The following is an 18279-nucleotide window of genomic DNA, read 5'->3' as shown; positions in this document are numbered from 1 at the left end:
TCGCATTCCTGCTGCAAGGGCCTCCCCTTCAGACGGCCTTTGCCAGAGCAGAACTTTTAAAAATGCTGCAAATAGGATCTTCTTTTTCCTCTGCTTTATTAAACCCTCCTCTTCCACCGTTTAAGAACGGGGCTTATTTTCCGTCTCTCCTGCGCTGTGCTCGGCTGTACTGTATATCGCAATGTCGAGGTTAAAGCTCCAAGTATTTTCCCCTCCGCTGATCCTTTTCTCTCTCCCTCCCTCCCTCCCTCTCTCCTCTCTCTCTTTCTCTCTCTCTCTCCCTCTCCCTCTTCTCTCTCTCTGCTCTCTCCTCTCTCTCTCTCTCTCTCTTTCCTCCGTTAAAGAAATTGATTTCTTTGACTGAGCGATGAATCGGCCTTTGCTAGTTTGTATGCTGTGAGAATGAAGGCTTTTATTTGTGATTTTTTTCCCCCTGAGTATCAGTGCACAGTGCTGCTTATGGAATGAGCTTCTCGCTCTTGCTGGGTTTCTCTTTCTCCTCAACAGAGATATATTTTTAATGGCTTTGGGTATCTGCGCCATGTGAAATAGGGCGGATGATATCCCTCCAACCCCCCTGTAATTTGACCATGGCTGAAATGGAAATATTGGAGGGGGGGATGGACAGGGGGCTGGGTGTGGGGTAGGGGGTGCACGGGCTGTTTCGTCCTTGCAAACCTCTCCCCCCGCTTTCTCTGCTGAGAAGGGAAAAGGGGATGTGCAGTAAAATGCCGTCTCTGGGACAGGTGCCAGCTCCTAGACAAAAGAAGTAAAATAGGCGGTAAAGAAGAGGGGGGGGTTGTGTGTGTGTGGAATTAATAGCCAAGAAAAATAGGAATCGAAAATCTCTGAGAGGCAGTACTGGTGAAACTGATGGTGTCTAACTGGCCTTTTTGCCGAATATTTTCTTAGCAATGGAAAAGAGAAAGTTGCGGCATACTTTTATTCTCCTCTTCTTTGCAGACGTTTGAAAACGTGAGGGGAGGGTGGAGGGTGCGTTTTTTGTGGTTTTTTTTTTCCTTTTTTTTTTTTTCTTCCTTTTCCCTCCTTTCTACTGAATTATTCATAGTGTCAGTGGTGAAGCCAGGACTATTAGCATGCATCAGACATGCTGTTTGTCTGTTTGCTAACATTCTTCATTCAAGACTTGTTAACTACCAGACAAGCTTAACACGCTTCTCTCTTTTTTTTTTTTTTTTTTTTTTTTTCCTCCCTCCTTCTTTCCCCTCCCCTCCTCTCTCTCTCCCTCCGTCTCTCTCTTCCCTCCCTCCCTCCCCTCGCTTCTCCTTTCCCTCCCTTTCATGCCACCCCTCGCAGCCGCCCATTGTTGCTGCCGGGCGCTGGCAGCCGGGGGCAGTTGTGGCCGGGGAGCGGGCGGAGGAGCAGCCGGCGCCGGTTGCTAGGTAAGGATCCGCCTTCCCCTCCTCTCCCAGGCCTGCATGCACTTGCAAGGGCAAGAAATGCCACAGAGCTCGCTCACTGCCTTCTGCCTGCTTTTCCAGGAGACTGCAGAGCTGCAAGGTGAACACCACCAGCCACCACATCGGCGGCTCCCCGAGGCTGGCTTCCCACCCTGCGGCAGGGTAAGCTGCTTCCCCACCGCTTCCCCCTTGCCGGGCACCAGCATTTGGTGTTGCTGTACCACTGCCATGGCGTGAGCGCCCAGTAAATACCAAGTAAGAGAATTAAGTTTCAGCAACTGCGTGGGTATTGGCAAATTGGCTCGCATCTGCCCATTAATTTATTATTATCCAGTAGTACGTTACCAGCCTCGACGAGGTTTAGGCTCATTCAGGGTGATCGCTTGTTGGCAATTAGGGATGCGATATACTAATATTTGCTATTGTTGCGATTTTTTAGGTTCTCTTCTCCCTCTCTATCGAGTGTGCCCCTCCCTTCGCTACTCTGTTTAAAACCAGCAAGCTTCATTTTCTTAGCAGACAAAGGTCGATCACAGCTTTTATTTCTGAATGCAAATATTCTAGGACTTGTGCCAGTCTTGCCTTCATTGATTATAATATAGCTTCTTTCTTGAATGGCATTCCCCCCACCTCCTTTTTTTTTTTTTTTTTTTTTTTTTAAATAGAATCTCAGGAAAAGAAATAAAGTTGGGCGGTGGAAGTTTTTATATTTAATATTTCAGTATGTTTGAAACATTAAGAAATATCCATGTGCAGAGCAGTTCTAACGCAGCTGCTAACAAGTACATAGGGTTTTATGCCATTTGTTTGTGCATGCTGGAGGGGATGTGTTTGTGTTTCTCAACTAATATTTTTTAAGGTAACTATGTGATGATCCTCAGTAATTCTATCTCATTACAGTTAGGTTTCCTGATTGTCTTAGCCATGTGAATCTGGGGAGAATTATTTTCAGGGTTCCTATTTAAATTTTATAGTACATGGAATGGTTCAGAATTAGTGTGTAATTGCTGCTCCTACAATATATTTTTAATTTACTATTTTTGAGGACCTATAAAGGTCCCTTAGTACCATAAGTGTATTTTATTTATCTTTTACGTGCACGCACGGGCACATGTTCATGCACACTCCTGCTCTCTTTCATTTTTCGTGTGTTAATGGAGGAATTTATTTTAAGTATCATACTTAAATATTAGTGTAATACCATTTACAGATCAAAGTAGCATGTGGATATAGATGTACTGAGGCACAATTTGGCAGAAGGTTATACACTTAAGATTTATTACTACAATGAAATTGCCAGACCTATTAGAATACTTACTTTGTGTTCTTTATACAGACAAGTGCACGTGCAAATTAAAGTATCTGGAAATAAATGCATTTTAAGGACACTTAAAAAAACCCAGTCCTTTCATACATAATTGTAAAACAAAGTGCTTCACTCTGCACTGGAAAAAAAAAAGAGATGCTTATGTGTAAAATATTTTAATATTTTCCCCTTAATTACATTAATATCCAGGAATTAAGGTAACCAATACAAATAAGTTTGGGTCTGTTTGTTGTATTTTTCTCCACAATATATGGAAAAATAGTTTTAAATTCAGGCCACTGACAGCATTTTATCAAAACTGTCTCCGTATTGGCATTGCATTTGGACTGTTTTATGGCAACATAAACTTGAAAACAACTCATAACTTTAAGTAGTAAAGCAGTATTTATTGGCCGATCAAGCTCAAAATAAGTACAGAATGTTTTTGTGAACCGTGTAGATTAAGAAAGGAATTTAGGAACCTATGGCTTGGTGATAGCTAAAATTAATTTCTTGAAAGTACTTTTTAGAGGCCTATCGTGGCTGCACAGTACAATGCAAATAAAATATTACTTAGGAGTTTTAACTTGTAGTAGTTTTTGTAAAATCACAAACTACTAAACACTCCTCACTGAGAAATTTCAGAATACTCAGTGATATTGCCCCTAGTGATGCTGTTTATCTAAAGAAGATTTCTTTTTCTTAGGTTGTAATACTTGTTGGGATGGTTTTGTTGCTGAGGACTAGCACTTGAAGTAATATAAAATTGCTTCTGCACTATTAGTTCATTATTTTGTGGTGGCTTGCTTGAAATGATCGCTGTGAAGGCAAAAGAAGCAGAATTACCTTATTACTGGTTTATTTCACAGTGAGGATTTTGTATAAGCATGCTGAAAATGAACATAGCAGTGCATAAAGATCACGTGTATGGTAACTGAAGAAGGATTAAAATCTATTCATTAAATTTTTTAATTCTAGATTGCAAATTTAAAATTATTTTTAGTCTGTAACTTGAAATGTAACTGCTGATAGAAATAATTCAGCCCCTCAGATGAATACCTTCAGGAATTATGTTCATGAGCTAGAGCATTTACATTTCGAAAGTGTTTTGTGTTGGACTGCCAAGATTTTAATGCAAAATGTTTGGTGCATGGAATGGAAAATTAAAAGCATAGACAATGCTTAATTAAAAGGATTTTTTTTATAGCTGATTAAGATGGATTTTTGCATATTGGCAGATAATGATTGAATGAAACATGTAGAAAACAATGTTAGACGTACTGGTTTTGCTCCAAACTCCGTCTTTCTCCCCCACCCCCATCCTCCAAATGGATTTTTATCCTCCAAAAGGATATTTAAGGTGTTGCTGATAAGCGAACAGCCTATTCTTAAACTCCCACCTCTATTGACTAAAAATATGGCTTTTACTGAGTGGTTCTAATGCAGAGAAAAAGCAGGGAACATGAGGGAAAGGTACATACACATATGTTCTAGGCCTGTGAGTAATTCAGAGTGCTCAACAGAGAGCACTGTTACGTGTGCAAGGCAGAGAGCAGCTTGCAGGGAAAGGGGACCGTAGTGCCCAGCATTTTACACAGATAGGTGGGAGATTATGCAGTGGATACTTTCGCTGATAATAAATGGGATGTGCTGCATCCTTATTCAGGGTAAACTTTTGAAATTAATTGGAATTTTGTCTGAATGAATACTGCCAGATTTGGATCAGGTTAAAGGAGATTTTATTGTCGGCAAAGAGAGGGAAAAGGGAGGAGGTGGAGGGAAGAAAGAGAAAGCGAATGGAGCAGGAGTTACGACTTTTGAATGTGAGTGCAGTCCAGAATTCTCATCTTCATTGAACATAGAAGATAACGTAAGATTGTAAGGCTGGATTATATTTTGTGTGGTACAGCACTGTCTTCTCCTAGTATGTGCCAAGTATTCATAAACATTTTGTAGTAGCTAAGAAGAAATAAAGGGAGGACTGGAAGGAATGCCTTTCTTCATCCTGATTTCTTTTGGGGAAAAAAAAAAAAAGGGTTGGGGAGCAGGGATGTAATTCATATCCACTCCTTGTTTCAGCAGTTTCCTTGCAGGCAGAATGGTTTCACTGTCAGCAGCCTTGGTCCATGTGCCACACACTCCTGCAGCACGAAAAACCTCGGCGGGGCCTTCTGCCTCGTACGGCAGCGTTCCAAGTCTCCTGTGCACGTGGGTGCTCAGGGCATGGGCAGGCCTGCTATCGTGACACCTTCCCTCAAGAAAATGGAAATATGCTCTAATTAGGCATTTTTCCTACTAACTGCATCAGTTGCTCTCAGCTTGAAACAGGTGCAGGTAATCAGCCCTCCTTTCTCCTCCCCCCACAATGGTGGTGACTGTGGAGCTCATATAAATAGCAGCAATACTGCTGAACAGTTTTAATTTTTAGTTATGGTGCTGTACTAGTCTGAGAAGAAGGAAAAAAACAAATTTAGATATGACTGCATGTCTTTGTTTCTCAAATAAGACACACTGTAGGACATGGTTCTTCATCATATGTGTTCATATAACATGTTGAGTGCTTGTACAATGCATCTGTTTGTGGCAAATATAGGTATTAGTTTATTCATTATGCATGCAGCCAGCTGGAATTATGATTGCAGTCAGGAGACAAAAAGTTGAGATCCCTCTAGCCAGCACAATAGACATTCATAAGTAGAGTGATCCTCGTAGATATAAAATGGCCGGGTTTTCAAGTTTTCAAGTGCACAGGTACTCTTGTAAAAAGTCCTGAATTTATGCTACTGTAAACTGTACTGGCTGTGCAACTAAGTACTTGTTTAGGCATTTGCATCCATGCCTGATCTCCAGTAAGATGAATTCTGTTGAGTTTGAGCTTTGGAGTAGTCAATGCCCTCTACCCAGATATTCACTAATGTGATATGTATACGTATCTGTGCAATCACTAGTAAATCTGGTCTGTAAGTTCTCAGTAGCAAGCAAACCAATTTGTGATTTTCCTATGAATGGTGCAGAAATTTTTCCAAAAGTATTCCTGCACTCATGTAGGGTATCTTAAATCTCCTAGTGACCCCAGTACTAGTAGGATTTCATTGAAGTTTGCTTATGATCTTCAAAATAGGACATAATTTGGTTTAAGATGCCTTGATTTGCAGGTGGATATGCAAGAATAAAATGCTCTTCACAGCCTGCCTTTTAAAAATATATACAAATATAGGAGTTTATAATTTTGAACGGCCCTTTGCAAAAACACTCTTTTTTTCACCAATTATTCAGTAGTTGTACTGTCTTCCCTCTTGCGTGCATTTGGAATTTGCTATGCAGTACCTCAGGAAACAAAGGATCTGATCTAAAGGCCTCTGAAGGCAACGGGGGTTTTTCCATCAACTTCAAATGAGATTTGGATTAAGCCCATATACATAATAGTTTGAAATAATGATCTGGCTGCTATAGTGGTTTTCAGGGTCTTGCACAAAACTTTTCAAAACTCTCATAAAAATTGTCCAGACATGATACGCCAAAATACATGTCTGAGCATCAATGATGTTTTGTTTAAAAAAAAAAGGGGGGGGAGGGGAGGAATGAGAGAGGCATGGGGGATTACAAAGGGCTTCATTTCACTGATGCTCCAAGTGAGAGTTTTATGAATAAAGAGAATGAATGTTAGTTCCATATTTACTATGTAGTTGAGGCAGTACCTTATGCATTCTTTATTTAAATTAGGCCAGTCTTTTTGGAAGTAATCTATAGATTGGAAATGGCAATGTACTACTTATTTAAATTTTACATGTGTAGGTTTAAATTAACCTTAACTGTTCTATGGTGTTATCTGCCAAGAAAAACATTTAGCTCCTGTCCAGTCTCTTTGGAGTTTCAAAGTGATTTGCTCTTTTCAAACTTTTAAATTGCAAATAGGAAAGTAAACTGCTTTGGACTGAAGATTTAGCAAAGGGGAAGGGCAAGCAGTGAAGGAAGACTGAATTTATTATTTTAATAACCAATATACCTTTATTAAATATTAATAGAGTAATAATTTTCTATAGCCTTTGATTTCTTGTGTTTGAATTGCTGACTGATATTTTGCAACACTGTATAAATCTGTGGTACACTTAAAGTGTTGCCCATGTATTCAGATACCTGCATACAGATATGTTTACTGTGGCATTCATTCAGAAATTCTTTTGTCACTGTAAGGAGACATTTCCAGAAGAAGGAGGTATCTTCAATTTTAATAATAAAAGACTTCAAGTGCTTTTAGAACTACAAACACAAATATTTTTAGCATGCCAAATAACAAAAAAAATAGCATTATTTGGAACTGGTCTTGTTTTCTTTATTTTTCTCTATTTTATTTTTTCTTGTTTTAGGTAATTTCAGAAATAGAAAAGTACATGGGAAACAGTTGATCTTAGGATCTAGAAAACAAGGCGCAGCACCATTAAGTCTATTTTAATGCTGGGGGGGCAGGCGATGACACTGAGTTGCTTAGAGAAATATGTGATCATGGTTTTGTGTTTTACAGCCATGGTAGGCCAAGATACTTCATTCTGAAATTAATTCATCAGAGAGGTTTGTTGGTTTGGGGTTTCTGTAAAGAGAATACACTTAATACTGATCTACCAACACAAGTTATATTATTCTTTCTGATATATTGCACAGGAACTGGTCTTACAGAATCACAGTAGGATAGGTGATAGAAACAGCTTTTGTTCTGGTCTAAAGATAAAGCTGTAGAAAAATTCATTTACATTTTCATCTGCAAAATGTAATAACCATAAAGAAGTTAAAATTTCTACAGTGTTTTAGATGGACAGTTTCTTGTTTCAGTTCAGAAAGTACTGAGTTGGTGAACAAAAATCTTTGAACTTTTAAATGCACTGGCAACCTTTTCAGAATGAGTCTTGCTTTTTATTAGAATTCATTTCATTTCTGGTTAGGAAAGCTATTTGATTGTATCCAAGAGATTTTGATCACTGTATTTGTTTTTCTACCCATACTCAAAAAGCTCTTGTATATTTATTTCTACATTTGTATATACAGTATTTCCAAAAGATTATACTCTTACATTATTTTTTTTTAATTCTATATTTTTATATATTTATTTTTCTCTCTGGATGCAGTTTCTTTTTTTCCTTTTTTTTCTTTTTATTTTCTTTTTCTCTCTCTTTTTTTTTTTTTTTTTTAAACAAAATGAGAGTTCTCATTATATTTATGTTACCTTTGGCAGATAGGATGAATTCTCTTATTTGTCTATAGGAACCAGCACAGTATATGCAGTCCTGAGTGAGTGGAAAGTCTCCCACAGACAGCAGTGAGTTTTGGATTATACTCTAAAATCAAAGTAACACTAATTTGAAAACCCGATGCAGGAAGCCTGAACTTGAATGACTCTTAAAGTGCATTTAAAGAACACCACATTCTGCCTGACCTTTGTGGGCTCACACAGTTAGCGTTTTTACGTTCTTACTTTGTCTGATTTAAACTAAGGAGTATCATAGTCTTGCTTTCTTGTTTTAAGGGACACAGCATTGGTATTCTTCCTAATCCAGCATGTATTCATTAATTCTATGCGAAGGAATTGATTATATTATCCAAAATGGACAGAAACTCTGTTGGAGGACCAAGGGCATACAAATTTAAATTTTGCTACAGGGGCTCATCATGTTGGGTTGGGGTTTTTTTGGGTTTTTTGGTGGTTTTTTTTGTTTGGTTTTTTTTTGTTTGTTTGTTTTGTTTGTTTTTAATGCAGTGTGAAATATAGGGAGGTGTTTGTTGCATTGCTATTATGTGAATAGACAATTTACACCTTTAAACCTAATTTTATTAGTACCCCTTTTAATAGTTTTCCAACCCAGTCTGTTACGAAGATAGTAAGTTACCATTTTTTTTAATGGAAGGTTATACATTTCTCATTCTATAATTATTATAGAAGGAGGAATTAACATGATCACATGGAAATTTTGTTTCTTAAATGGAGATTTACATTGATGGATTGAAGGTTTAAGGTGCAGATTTACATTTAAATTACATATTACATGACATTTACATTTTAAATTATACTAAAACAAGTATTTCTATTGTCTCCTTGGTGCCTTCTGAATGTCTCTATAAAATTATTTCATTTAAAGTATAACCTACTCTACAATATATGTTTCATGTATGACACGAAACATGACTATTTTTTGCATGAATGCATTCTCCTACTTAGGGTAAATAAAAATTAAGTTGAGCCTGTGATATTCGCATGCTACTTTGTTGTAGCATTGGTACTTTATTTAGAGTGGAAATTACTTTCTTCTCTATAAGACAAAGTGCTCTCAGGGAATAGTGTTTAACAGGATAAAAATGGTATCCATCCGTGCTTGTATTTTTTGCCTCAGAATGCTTCCAGGAGTCAAAACCTGCCCTGCTGCTTAAGGCAGGTGGGTGAGAAATAGAACTTGGCTGCAGATAGAGCCAGCTGGGGGCAAGGTGGGCTAGAGGGCTGGAGTTTCTAGAAAAAGAGTGTAGTGCCTGTTGTAAAGAGTGAGCCAGTGTGGAAATCAGGAGTGAAAACCAAATAGTTGTAACTTCATGAAGCTAATTCCGTGCTTATGGAAGGTACTGTATGCACATATATGTACTTACTAGTGAGTATTTCTTCAGCCTGTGACACCGCAGTCCAGATTTTGCAATCGGTTTTAACAAGTAGAAGGAACTTAAAGTATGAACATAATTCTCTTCCCAAAATAGATTACTTTACACTGTCTGTTGGATATGGCTGTTTTGATCCCATATAAGGTTCTGGGTTAGACACAGAAGCACTAAAATTCCATTATTGTAAAAATAATTGCTGCAAGGCTTTCAACTTTTGGTGCCTGCTGTGCAGAATATGTGAAAGAGTACACATTTGCCTGCTCTGGGTTGAACTTCACCTGGAAGAGGGGGGTGACTGAGCCAGTAGCAATCCCTGAGTTTTCTAACTATTCTTGTCATCCTGTGTGTTCTTCCTGACATACAGTCTAGCTTAAAGTACAGATGAATTGCAGCTTTAGCAGGAAGAGATAACAAGCTTTTCAATCTATGAAAAACCAAGCCTGTGCCTTTTGTGTGTATTAGGTCTGAAGTTACAAATAGTGGAAGAACAAATAGAAGCCTCTTACCATTCAATTAATATAAAGAATCAAACTGAAAAGTTACTTTGCCAGTATTCTTGTCACTTTGCTATAGCTCTGTGTAAGCATTTCTTAAAAATGCTCATAATAAAAAGTTTTTCCCAGTGACCAATGGCTTTATTTCACATTGCTGTCTGGTGGGTGTTACTCCTAATGATAATTTAAAAAAGTAAAGCCATTCTTTGTAGAATTTCACCCCTTCGCAAATGACCGGTTCAAGGCCTGCATGGTGTTTAAGCCCCATTGAAGCCACTTCAGATGGCACACAGCTTTTTAATGTCATTTATGTAGCTGTAGAAGCTGCTGGGAGAAATACTGTGTGCAGAGAACAATTATTGAGCCATTGAAATCAATGGTCTTAACTCTGCTGTGCCAAGAGTTTGTCTAGTTACTTTTCTGTCCTTTGATATAGTATCCTTATAAATTATGTATCTTAGTCATGAAGTTGTCCAGAAATTAGACCTTGATGAAGCATTCACATGTGGAAGTCATAGTGCCCTCACCTGGAAAAATGATTAAGAAGTTGGGAGATTCTTTTATGCTCAGCTTTGGGTGTAACAGTAAGAGCCTCTTCAAGGTTTCCTCTTCCTTCTCTGCCTCAGCACCTCCCCTTGTAAGTTGAAGAGAATGCTGACGTTGTCCATGACATTCCTTCTATGAGAAGCAGTTGTGTGAATAAAGCATGTCCAACATACACGTGGAGAACATGGAGCTGTGAAGGGAGAAGTTGTGAACAGTTTTGAAAAGCAGTGCCTGCAGAATTTGAGGAGTTAAATACTGCTTTGCACAAAGCAGCATCTCATAGCCTGTGTTGCAGCTTCTACTCTGATGCTTGACTTCTTTTGAAGGGAAATTTTCACTCGTAGCTTTAGCAGTCAACCCTGTCCCCAGATTTTCATAGTACTCTCTGCCAAAGTGGAAGGTTCTGTGTTTCTTTTCTTACTTGCCATGAGGTTTCTTTCATCACCACCATCTTTAAAATAGTTACTCATAAGAAGTAGGACAGTTTGGCCAAGACACAGCATGTGTATGTCTATTCTCCAAATCAAAGTCCAAGTTTGATCAGAACAGTTTAATAGAAAGATGCTATGAAACTGCCTGGTTTGTTGCCTTTCCAGTTTAGGGCCCTGCTCTATAAGTAATTAAAATCCAGTATGTTGATAGCATCTCAAGATTGGATGGGGAGGTTAATTAGATCATTGCCTAAAAAACAAAACAACAAACTAATACCAAACCAAACAACTAAAAGTTCAAAAACTTTACAGGTACTAACCAATGACCATGGAAGCTAAAACTAAAAAAATAAAATCTTCTATGTGCTTCTTGCAGAAGAGAAAACTGGGAGGGAACTTTTCAAAAAAAAGATATTAGCATATTTTAAGTATTTTTTGCTGGCTTTTTTTTTTTTCACTAATAATTCCATTCTTTTTATCCTAATGCTTACTTGAATGTGGTTGAGTTCAGATTTTATTTCCTCTAACAGTAACCTGTCCTCTGTTTGTACCAAGAGTTTAGTTTCCAGAAGACAGGCAAGTGTGCACGGTTCATGCAGCATTGGCATTGTGTAGCAGATTACAGTCAGCTCAAGTAAGCAGCCTTTCTCAGTCACCCTGACTACAATTTTCATTCTCATCAAGGGCACAGCTACACTGGAGAGTGCCCCAGACACACACGTGATGCACAGAGTTGGGAAGCAGAGGAGGATTTGGCTGAGTGCAGAGAGCCACGCTGGTTCCACCATGTGGACAGCTTCAGGCCAGCTAAAGCTGTACTGCCTTTTTTATTGCAGAAGGACTACTCTGTTTTAAAGAATTCTGTAAAACCCAAGGTTTACACACACACACACACACACACACACACACACACTCTCTTCTATTAAGTGTGCCTGTGACAAGCAAATCCTGCAGTTGCTAAGGCTTTGCACTCACTGGTAGGCCAGTGAGATTCATAAACAGGATTACCATCACATTGCCCAGACTGTGCTGCTTCCATGTCTTCTCACCCTCCTACTACCACTTCCTCTCTCCTCTCCTCTGCAGCTCGTAAGGACTTGTGAAAATGCAATACTCTGAACCAAAAGTTAAAATACAGAAGGCCTACAGATAAAATGTTCAGAAATGCTCCCTACTAACCCTTTAAAACAATTTGAGACCTCTATAACCTGATGACTAATGATGCTGAAAATCTCTGATGAGTGCTGCTGGGCCCCAAGAAACTTCTTGTGCTTACACTTAGGTGTCTGCAGCCGGCTCATGAGTGCTTCTGCTAACTCCTCTTCTTAAATTCTCATTACCTGTAGTGTGAGAACACCTCTAGTCCAAGCTGTATGTAGGCATCTTGAGCCCCAGGTACTGTAAGCTAGCCAGGGTATGCAGTTTCCCTCTTCAGTTTACAGTGTCATATGCGGTCAAATGGAAGAAATTAGTGTGTTAAACTGAGGAGAAAAAGCAAAGGGATAAACGCTCTATGCTGAACTATAAAGTTGGTCAGGGTTTGTAACTATCTAAATGGAATAAGTGCTCCAGGTATTCATACGGTGGGCACAAAATTTCAAAACTCTCATGTTTGACTTTTGGGTTTTCACCACTTTTTCTTTCCTTACGCTTTAGGTTAATTTAGTTTTTCCAAAGTTATAGTAGGCAAGGCTATGGTTGCAGGAATTGTTTTGGTTAGTGCATCTCCTGTGTAGTCAGTACCTACTTTTGGCTGATGTTGAGATCAGAGAAAAAAACAAAATGAGAAGTACCCCTTTCCATCAGCTCAGTAAATGCTGTGCTCAAAATGATGAGCAAGTTCCAGCAAACTGAAGCAAAGACCTGGGAGCATATTGTGTCACAGATGAACTGACATGTTTTGAATGTACTTTTTGAGAAACAGAGCTGCTGATTGCTCCAGGAGTTCATTGTCAGAGATAATGAGATCTACACGTACTTTAGGAATCTTGGTTAGGAAGAAATTCAGTAGTAAAGCAACGTTTCAAACTGTAGTCGCAGTATGTCCTTTAGTTCTTTCTAAATCCATCTCTTTTCAAGGGTGAAAACTTTGCTGTTGGTATTTTATTGAAACATAGTATTTGAGAAGTTACTCAGTGTTAGGAGGGCTTTTGTTCTGTTTTTTTAAGAATCCTTTCCAGTAACTCCCTTTTAGTTTTACCTTGCAATCAGTTAAATGTTCCTCTTCAGCATGGAATATACACATTGCAGACTGTGTTTAACTGGAAGCCAATTTTTATGTATTGTATGAATAAATTTAATATTATTGTTTATTCTTACTGTGCATGCACTACTGCAAATAATGTGGAGATTTGCACATCTGTAGGATTTTTTAAAGAAAGTAACACTATGATGCATTTAATCTCCCCCTAAAATTATCTGGGCCCTTAAAAGCAGTAATGACATAAAAAATATTTTTTTTGAGGAACAGAGACAGAGGGGAAAAATAGCTGGTTAAAACATGTCTTTCTGGTGATTTAAGAGTTCATCTTTTGTTTTGTCTAGCAATCAAGATGCATTTTTTTCATTTTAGTAAATAAGCCTTAAGATTCATTTTAGTAAATAAGCCTTGTTTTACATACTTCACACAGTTTCACTTTTCCCCACTATTTTAATTTTTCATTTGTATGTCTTATACGTATGTCATATTTTAAATTTTGATGTCGAAGTCAATTGCTTTTGTAAATTATTCTTTGAAAGGAAAAAAATGTGCAGATATTTACAGGAAAAGACTCAAATCCACGACTGCTTGTGGTGAAAAAAAAAAAGCACGGTTGCTTCTGTATTTGCAGCCTCAGATCCTGAGTAGCTGTCTCTGTAGTAGCATCGCTACAATGCAAACATTGCCAGCACTGTACTTTTTAGCAGGCTTCAGTTGTGTTGAGAGAGGCTGCTATAGATAACTGTGATTGATTGTATTGTAACTAGTTATTTTTTGGAGTTAATACAGAAGTTGGTGTGCTTTGGGTTTCTTCTTCCATCTTAAATAGCATGCAATGCTCTAACATTTAGTGTACCTTTATTTAATTTGTCTCATCTGTGACAGTCTCCTCTAAAGTGCTCAAGCTTTAGATTACAATGTAGTTTTCAGAAAGACACTGCAGTAAAAGTAGTTGTTCTACTAGTTCATCCTATGATTAATAGCAAGACTTGCTTAGAAGTTAGTCTTTGATTTCCTCTGTTTAATTGTAGCCCTAAGTGAAATGGGTTTTTGATTTATAGAAAATGCAAAATTGGGTACAGAAAGTCTTAAATTACAGTAACAGTAAAAAATTTCCCACAATAATCATCCCATATTGTTTTAATTCAAAAGAGCTAAGGCTTGATTTGTGTGGGAAAGAACCCATCACAGCCAAGTTCCACATTTGAAACTGGGGAGAGGGGAGGATCAATTACCCTCTTTTGAGGATATAAAAATATGCTTGAACTTCACTATGTAATACTTTTATTATATATTCCCTCTCTGGAAGGGTGCATGTTAATTAATTAATTTAGAATAGCTATTTTCTTACACTGATCCCATGTAAAAGAAATTAGAAAAACTAAAAGAACATATGCAAATAAAGCAGAAGCTTTAGGAAAAGTGATGACTTTTAATCATGATTAAAAAAAAACCCTCTATTTTTTTGATAGAAGTTGTATAATACAGAATGCTTCAGTACACTGTCAAAGTTTTACCAACCATAATTATTAGCTTCAGTAACAGTAGTTTAATTCCTAAACTATTTTTTGGAAGTCCTGCATGGCTGATCTCGCTTTTGCTTTGCATGTTTACATTGACTTTTTCTCTCATTAGACTTCAACTGCTGTGTATGTTTACAGCATTGATTCTACATGTTGAAAATTCTCGATAGTTAAAATGTGTTCTGTTTCACTGAAGCTTTTCTGGGGGAAGCGGCTTTGCTTTAATGGTGTGAGACAAAATTCTCCTCTGTTTGTGGGGTAGTTGCTGAAAAATGCTATTCTGATCCATTGAGGCTTACATATGTGTTCCTGAGAATGATTTTTGGCTTTTCCTATTTGTTTTTCTGTGTACCAAAATACAGTTTAAAAAAATGTTGAAAATAATAATAATAATAATACAGTTATCCCCTTGTCCAACTTGCTGATTTTTAAAATGCTGCTTCACGGTCTCTCCTTGCATGCAGTTTTTACTTGGAACATGCTGAATTTACAGTTCAAATATGAAATGCTGCTTCTATTCCATTTGACTTGGCATGACCAAAATTTAAAATCTGAACATTAAGTGTAGTGTTGATTAATTTATATGTATTTTCAAATTATACTGCAATAGTTGGATAATTTATTGTAGTAGCATTTTAAAGACAGGTAAGCTCTGCTTTTGTGCTACAGCCTGACAATTTAATAAAGATACAAATTCAGAAACAAATCAGCACTGTCTTTTATATAGTGCCTCTAAATCCATGGTAATTGGTACCAGACCTTGGTAAAAGGGAAGGATTGCCATTCCATGCTACCAATACCAGTGGGTGTTGCTGCACAGCTGCATCATATAAGAAGAGAAGATGCAAGAAAAATTACAGGATCCCTTCATGCATTTTTCTTTAATGTACCTTTTCCAGATTCGAGGTTGATGGAAAATTCCCTTGAATTCAGTGTGTTGGACTGCCATAAATAGTGCCATATGTTCTGCACACTTTAACTCTTACCTTGTGAAAAACTGGACAATATTTAGGTCAGCTTTCTTGGTAGTTTTGAAACATTTAAAAAAACACCTAAAAGCTCATATTTAATGAAATCACAACAGGAAGGATAGAATAAAAGTTCTGCTAGTGCATTTTGACTGTGCTGATGTAAACTGGATGACTTAAGATTCCCTAAAAAAGGCTGTTTTGGGTAAGTTTGTCATGTCAGAATGTAGCTTGCAGCAGTGCAGGTTCCCTTCCTGCTCTCTCCATGTTTCAAGGATTCATGCTCAGCTAGAGCATATATGAGCTATAGACTGAGGCTGTAGGCTCTGGCAGCACAGATGGAGTATTCTGTCATTAGGACTGTTTGTTGCCTGTTGGAACACACAGCATATTTCTACCGTGGCATCAACAGTTTCTAAGAACTGAGGTCAAAATAAACAGGTTGCAGTTGGATATGGGAACAGTCTGCGAAACAACTTAAAATTCCATGCTTAAGCATAAGCATATTTCTAGATACGTGGATAAAAAGGTGTTTTTATAGTAAGAGCTCATCCTAATTTATACCAGCAGTTACAGATTAGCATAGATTTGCTAGGGATACAGTTAGTAAGTTTGCTATGTTTATTGGCATATATATGCAAAATTGACCTTATTTTAAATATATAAGCAAATTTAAGCACAGTGATCTCGCACAATTTTTTCTCCTTGGATTTTTAGTATTTTAGCAAAGTGAAAGCAGTGTCATTGTGAACATTTAAAAAAAAATACAGATTTTAATGAGTCTTTAGTCTTCTCTGCAAGCGTGGATGTCGCTAATTGCACTGGTACACGTAGTCCCTTTGAAGTCAATAGGACTCTTTATAGGAGTAAAGCTTGAGCGCTGACAGACAAGCTCTGGCAAACCTTGAAGTGGTTTAAGTTGCTACTGCCCCCAACTCCCTGCTCCACCCTTTTACTGGGGATTAGTGCTTCCTCAGCAGAATTTGCAGAAGAGAACGTGTGCCCACACCTTAGCTGCTTCATTGCAAAACCCACAGGTTCAGATCAAACCCTTCGAAATGCATCACTTTCTGCTAAGCTGCTGGAGCATGCCTTAGGTCTCTGTTTGCTGATTCAGCATGGAGAGCTGTAATCTCCAGCAGCTAAGTGGAGCAGACTGCTGGGAAAGGAGACTTCAGTGTGTGACAGCAAGATTCACCAGAGCTCAAATGTCAGTGCTTCCTCCATCCTGGGTAAGTATTTACAGGATAAGCCCCATATATAGACTCTAATTCCAGGTGAACTCCTGGCCCCAGGGAGATGAGCAAAGTTTTAGCCAGGGATATCAGTGAAACTGAGGTGTAATTTGGAGTGTTTAAAAAGTCAGCTAATTTTTGCATAACAGAACAAATACTTGTGATGATTTTTGCTTGAATAGAGGTCTAAATAGATTTGCTTCCTAACAGCATCAGCAACAGTCACTTCGAAAGGTTTACTCATTATTTACCTAGTCACAGTTCATTTATAGCTAATGTAACTATCTCATGTTGTTGAACTGCAAACACGTAACTGCATAGCAAGCTGCTGGAAGTTACAAGATGTTCTCTTGGGGTTTTTTTGGTGAGAGGGTAAAATGTAACTCCAGTTTCAGTGATTGAAATTTTAAAAAGGTTATGTTTTCTTTTGCAGAAATGAAACATTATTGAGCTGGGTGGCATGCGTAATAGTAAATAGCTAATACGCATATGTGTAGTGGCAGTAGTGAAAAGATGTGTCAAGAGATTAAGAAAATTTATAAGGCTAATATAGAAACGTGTTTAATGCTTTAAAAGAAAGAGTAGAAAAAAAAATAGCAGCCTACTCAGGTTCCTCATTGCTACTAGTTTACTGCCATTTCCATTCTTACTTCCTAGGTCACGAAGAGTTCAGTGGTCCCTCTTACAACCAGAGTAAAAATATTATTGTCCTTTCTTACCTTCTGTATGTTCCTTCCACCATAGTGAAAGGAAGTTTGTTGTCCACGAAAACTTCTTTTTATGGGCTGATCTTTTTGTATGCACCAGGTTTTCTTTGTTCTTTTTGCTCTTCTCCATGTACCATTGCACACAGTGTCTGTGTAATGACAGGTTTTTTTACATCCTTTACAGTAACAATAGCAGGTCTTGGACATCCTTCATCCTATTTTTTTTTCTTCTGAGGTAGTTTTCTATGAATGTGAGAGGTAGATACCCTGGCAAGCTTAGACCTGTGTTTTTATAATTTTTTTTTCTCTAACTGAGCCTTGAGGGACTTTTTTACCACAGTTTGCAACCCCTTAATAGCATATGGAGCTCTGTAGTATCATGGTGCCAGAATTAAGAACCTGATTTATCCACGTGATCTTATTTTAGGGAAAATTATATACATTAGCAAAATGAAGTTAGGGCACAGCTGGACAAGAAAAAGAAATTAAGCAAAACCACTTCAGGAATGAAGGAAAATTAGTTGCTTTAGGGAGGTGGTCTTCTAATAGAAGTATAGCAGGTTTGTGCTGTGTTTTAAAAGTGCTTTGGGGTGGCCTGTTACAACTGTATATTTCTTACTACTCCTAATAAGGATTTTTTTCAGTGAATCCACTTTACACCACTTTTAGAATTGAATAATGAAATCTGTGTACCAAAAATGTACCCAGAACCTCATATGAGAGCCAAATGAGGATTTTCCAATGTCAGATGCTCGAAGTTCTCGGTAGATCAACACTGTTGCTGCCCAGTTCCTTCATGCATTATCATATTT

At 37.8% G+C, this 18279-nt stretch overlaps 1 long non-coding RNA gene across 1 annotated transcript in view; it reads left to right on the top strand.

Annotated features, from left to right (window-relative positions):
• Positions 1–1295: 1295 nt before the first annotated feature.
• LOC115599622 overlaps positions 1296–18279 on the top strand; it is a 78950-nt gene continuing 61966 nt past the window's right edge. The window contains exons 1-2 of the long non-coding RNA XR_003988545.1: positions 1296–1403; positions 1503–1583. This is a non-coding gene — a long non-coding RNA (uncharacterized LOC115599622). The remainder of the gene's footprint in view (positions 1404–1502; positions 1584–18279) is intronic.

This window comes from Calypte anna, chromosome 1, assembly GCF_003957555.1.
Source record: "Calypte anna isolate BGI_N300 chromosome 1, bCalAnn1_v1.p, whole genome shotgun sequence".
NCBI lineage: Eukaryota > Metazoa > Chordata > Aves > Apodiformes > Trochilidae > Calypte > Calypte anna.
This window is presented reverse-complemented; position numbering and strand designations above follow the sequence as displayed.